This window comes from Ziziphus jujuba, chromosome 12 (genome assembly GCF_031755915.1).
Source record: "Ziziphus jujuba cultivar Dongzao chromosome 12, ASM3175591v1".
Classification (NCBI taxonomy): Eukaryota; Viridiplantae; Streptophyta; class Magnoliopsida; order Rosales; family Rhamnaceae; genus Ziziphus; species Ziziphus jujuba.
Genome location: NC_083390.1, coordinates 9,448,418 through 9,454,312, shown reverse-complemented (window position 1 = coordinate 9,454,312; position 5,895 = coordinate 9,448,418). Strand labels below are relative to the sequence as shown.

The window sequence follows — 5,895 nt, the reverse complement described above, 5'->3', positions numbered from 1 at the left end:
CTGCTTATATAAATAATGTATGTCTAAATAGTAGATATATGTATTCTTATTCCTTCTTAATAAAATTTGCTCTTGGTTTCCCAAATTTTTTTTTTCAAAGAGTAGTACAGCATTAAAATTTCATTTATATTTTAAGAATAATAAAAGTGGCAGTACCAATTAAATATAGCATGATGTACATCCAATTATTTTGTTTTCTCCGTCAACTCATATTTAATTTGCCCAAATTTTCACATGACTTTTTCCGGTGAAAACGACTTGTCTTAGTCTTTTTTTCTTTTCTTTTTTTTTCTTCTTTTCTTTTTTTTTTTTTTTCCTTGTGTTTGGTGAATTAAAACGACGTGTCTTAGTCAATTAAGCTTGGGGCTGTGTATAAATAAAGACATGGCTCACAATAAGAAAACATTGCTCACGAATTAAGAAAATGATTTCAAACAAGTTTTCAGTTATTAGGGAACTGTTCTTGGTTTTCATTCTTCTTCTGGCTTCGGCAGGGGCATCAAGAGAAGTGCTAAACGTCCAGAATCGTAAGGCCTGTAAGTTTGATTTCTACATTTTACTTTCTATTAATATATGTATATATACAAAAAAATGATACTGTGGGGAACCCCCTCCCAAAACATGGACTACAAGCATATATTACAGTACAATCCACATTGTTTCATATAATCAGACAGCGATTATGTGTAACAAAGAATGATCGGACAATTATTCCCCATTAAGAGGTGGACAACTTTGTCCATATTAGAAAAATTATATAAAATGTTTTGTTGAAAGCTATCTCCCAACTTACCCTGAAAAACTATAGTAAAGCAAACATTAAAAATGTTATTCACATTCAAATACTTATTTTTAGAGTTTATTTTTCCATATTAAATATGTAGTATTAAAATAATTATTTTTTTAAAACGATTATATATATATATATATATATACAAGAAACTGCACTTTAATATTTTCTAATTTAGAAAAGTTATACTTTACTTTCAAATTTAAAATATTTCCATTTAGGCCTTCAAAATGCAAGTTCTTGTATTTTGTCCAATTGAATTTTTTAACTAATAATATTTAATGGTTTGGAAGTATTAAAATGCAATTTTTTTTAAAAAAAAATCTAAATTACATCATATTGTATTTTAATATTTATTAAATATAATAGAGCCATTGATTGCCGTGGTTACCAAAAAATCCAGTTAGGCTAAAATTTAACAAAGTAAAACTTAAATGTCGAAATTGGAATATTTTAAATTTAAAAAGTGATATAATTTTTTCAAACTAAGACACTAAAATGCATTTAACCTTTAAGTTTGTAAGGCAATTATTGTCCAAAAGGAAAAAGGAAGAAATAGTCGGATATGGAATTTAAACTAATTTCCTAGCGTCGGAGTATTATTATTAGTGAAGAAATCATATATAATAACTTTTCTTTTCTTGTTTTAATCAGATGATGTTATGGAGCATCGGAAGCTAGCTGACAGGGCTCAACCACCTGTAGGGGGCAATCCGATTAATGGCACTGAGTAAGTCAAATAATTCCAGCTCTAATCAAATGCCAAGATTAACAATGATATCTATATATGCCTTGTTAATTAAAGGAGGTCCATTCAAAAATTTTTGACAAATATATTTCACAAATAATTTAGATCCTATAATTTATCAAATTTAATGATTCATATTTTTCTTTTTGAAAATCGTTAAATATCTCATAGTTATATCCAAACAATATTTATTTTGTCCCTAAATTATTTATTACTTCCTAAATAATATTTCTCTTTCTCCAATCTCAAAATCTTTTCCTCACCTCAACCCCCAACTCTTGAATTTATATTTATATTTTCTCTCTTTATTTTTTTTAATTTTTGGAAATAAATCCTTGTATTTGTAAAACCTCTTTATAATATATTATTTAAATATTTATCGATGAAGTTGAAAAAACCTTTATAAGATCAATGAAAGAACACAGATGCATATATATATAATTATTTATTTATTTATTTATTGACAATCTGAAACACTTCTTCTATATATTAAAGTCTTTTTTATTTCGCAAAGAAAAAAAAATATAATTTTTTTTTGCAACAAATCAATGAAGCCATGAAATTCTTCTTCATATATATATATATATATATATTTTGTTCTTGAAGGAAAAATTTTTTTTATTGATATGCTAAAGTTAGAGATTAGGATCAATAGAAGAAAGAAAGAGCATTTGAACTTAACTAGGAGAGGAGAGAGAACGATTGATTTTGAAGAGTAATTTTAGGAACAATAAATGTACACACACGCATGACATTACTAAGGTATACAATGATTCAGAAGAAGACACGATTATTTGAAAAGGCATACTGATTTGGCGAAGATATAGGCATATGGAAAACAACAAAACTATTTTGAATGTAAGTTTTTATCAACAGTCATAATTTTCCAAAACAATTTTTATTCATTATAAATTTCTAATGATAAACAATTTAAGTAAATAATAAATGTTGCCTGAATATATATATGAAATATTTAAGAATTTCAATAACATAAATAAAACTACTAAATTAGATTAATTGAAGGGAATGCATTATTTGTCAAAAAGTTCTGTATGGGAAATGGTTTCCTTAATTAACTAGCTAGTAACTAATGTAGATACTAGCCCAATATATATTTATAAACCATATAGGATATCTGTAATTATCAAGAAAAGAATGAGGTAACTCTCCTTTTAATCAGGGACAAGCCAAGATGATATATGTAGTGGGCATTTAAGTTTAATATTAGGTCTGGGGTTCAGTTGAAACTTGTGCTTGTAAAAGAGTAAAAAGTGAGGTTGTATAATTGATGACATTGTTAAATATTGCTTTTTTATTAATTTAGTACCACTTTTATTCTTTTATCACTAATGCTGAGGGTTCGCCAAATTTATTTAATGATGTGGCAGTTTGTTATAAGGTTAGCTTTCCATGAATTTATATTATAATTTTTTGTGAACCACTAATGTATTACCACACTACTTTTATGTCATTCGTATCCGTGTGGTCACATCATATATAATATATATAGCCCAACATATTTGCGTGTCTTTATGCATTATATATATATGCTCCAAAATTATGTCCAATCATTGATCCGGATTGTTGATATATACTTGATATAAAATATTTGAATTTAATGTAATTAGTAAATTATGTTTCTATTCTAAATTAATTTTAAGGCACAAGAATATATATTTATATACAATACTCTCGATCTTGCAAAATGTGTGCGAAATTGCTAATGAGTAATTTTGTTTAATGTTATATATAAGTTATTTTATTTGTTTATGCTTATTTTTCTTTTTAGATAAATATTTTGATATTTCTACTCTACTGTCCCAGTATGAGCCTATTTTATTTTTGCTTCAGACATAATTAATGTTATAATTCTTTAAAAATAGAAGATTCATGTTATGTATGGTTTCTGTAATCCAGGTCCAGATCATGAGATGACCGAAGAGAATCGTGGCAAGCTCCAAATCAACTATGATATAATAATTAATTACCGTTCTTGGTATCTTGTATTAGATGGTGTCCTTCCTATATATATAATCAATAGAACATATTGTTGTGTAACAAGTAGGAGATATCTCAGCAGTCGGAGCAACCCTTGTTCTCTTCACAATGATCTTACAAATAATTGGGTCACTTGTGCCGAGTTGGTATATTATGCTTTTGAAACAACTTTCTAAATAGGTACCTTATATATATATCTATATATATATATATATATATCTATATATATATATATATATATATCTATAAAGTACATAATTCAAATTCTCCCAACTTTTATATCCAAAGCCCAAAAAAAAAAAAAAAAAAAAAAAGAAAAAAGGGAGGAAAGAGACAAAGAACACTATAGGCCATGATGCGAGAGGTAGACTGTTCACCGACTATCTGAATCTAAAAGAACGAATTTAAAAACAAATAAAACATAAGATAAAAATATCTTAGTAAATAACATATTATAATAAAAAAATATTTTATTTATGTAAATGTTTTTCTCAAGACATGTCGTTCTACTCTTTTAAAAGACTCCTCATTTAAAATTTGTTTCACAAAATCCAACATATATCCCTAATCAATATCATAAAATTGATGTTCAAATAATATAAATCAATGACCATTAAAAAAATATAAACATAATTTTATAAAATAATTATGAAAGTGCATAAATATCATAAAACCAATAATATACTTAGAATATAAATAATATATCATACAATATATCTAGTATTGCTAAGTGGTACATAGCATCTCAGAGTATCATCGGACAGTAAAAGAAAAAAAAACTTATGGGATAAACCCACCTCACGGCGCATAGTGTTTAAAGGCATTGTGGCAATACAAACCTGTGAATTGAACTAACCTCATGACTCTTAGTGTACGAAAAGTATACTGACAATAATGAATCTATAGGATAAACCCACCTTGGCTCACTAACCTTAGCGTACTGTACATATCGTGGTAAATTAGCGTACTGTACATATAGTGGTATATCTATGTGCTATAATATAATACTAAATATTTCAAACATTTAAAATTATCATTTCATGTCAAAACATAAATACCACAATGAATCCATATCACTATAAATCATTTTTAAGCACCTTAAAATATAAAATATTTAGACATGCCTAAAAATATATAATTTTAAATTCGCTTTCTCAAAATCAATTATTTTTCAAATGGATTAAAATATTGATTTAATTATAAAAATATTTTAATACCAATATTCACAAGTTCATTATGAACTCTTTAGAATTTAAAACCATTAAAAATCTTATCAAAAGTCAAATGAAATGATAACCAATATATATGAAAACTAGTATTCATCTATGCATAAAATAAATATTTATATCAAATCATATATGTATATAATACCCAAACCACATAGATATTATATTAACATGTCCAAAACTATTTAAGAATACAACCACTTAAAGATACCACTGATGCTCGCTCTTGCTCATTCGTAATGTCGCCTCCTGGGACAGCATAAAGCCCAGTTATATAATAAAATATTCCTTAGGCTCTAACAACTAAATCAAAGATGCTGGCGTGTATCAAATATCTTAAATTAATTTATACATCTATAAAATTACATAAACTCAATATCGAATAGTACAACTATATCGCTGATCTTTACGCTGACCTTCAGGATCTGGTATCTAAAATTGAGATTTTTCACCCGAAGGCTAATTTTATGAAATTGAATCTTCTAATTGATCTTATTAATATCTAATTACACTAATCCAACTTCAATTTTGCCCAATTTGTCCAATTTATTCAAGTACAGTCTAATTTTATCAGGTATTACCCAAAAATTAAAAAAATTTCTAACAGTATCCAAAATTCACAAACATTATATCAACGGAAAGTCCAAGAGATGAGAAATACATTAATGTGCTCATCTCGGTCCAAAAGTATCACTAGTGGCTAGAAAACTTGTTGAAAGGTTCGGCCAAACTTTTCTTTGATGGATCTCTTAAACGGTTAGAAAACTTGGCAAACGAAGGCCAAAAATGAATTCCAAGGGTAAATTGAGGGGGATGGAGATATGCATTGAACTAAAATGGCTAGAAAATGGCTAAATCGTAGGAAATCCATGGCTTATTATGGCTGGCATTGGAAGCCCGATTTGGGTGGGTCTGGCTGTAGCTTGCCATGAAATTCCACAGCTAGGTCGCCGTCAAATGGGCTTTCTCCTTGTATGATGCGTGTAGATCAATGGTGGCTAGAAATGATCAAAACTAGCTAAACCTAGCTAGGGGTTTTGTTGGATGCAAGTGGACCTGGTTAGGTCTTTATTAGGTTTCCCATGGTTTGTAGGTGTTTTTGGGGGAAATATCGGTATTTTAGGAGATCTTCA

At 27.7% G+C, this 5,895-nt stretch overlaps 1 long non-coding RNA gene across 1 annotated transcript; it reads left to right on the top strand.

Moving 5' to 3' along the window:
* The first annotated feature begins 380 nt into the window (after positions 1 to 380).
* On the top strand, positions 381 to 3,685 carry LOC107428794 (uncharacterized). Its single transcript, XR_009635242.1, has 3 exons — positions 381 to 536; positions 1,445 to 1,520; positions 3,456 to 3,685. It is a non-coding gene; the product is annotated as an uncharacterized LOC107428794 (long non-coding RNA).
* The last annotated feature ends 2,210 nt before the right edge of the window (positions 3,686 to 5,895 follow it).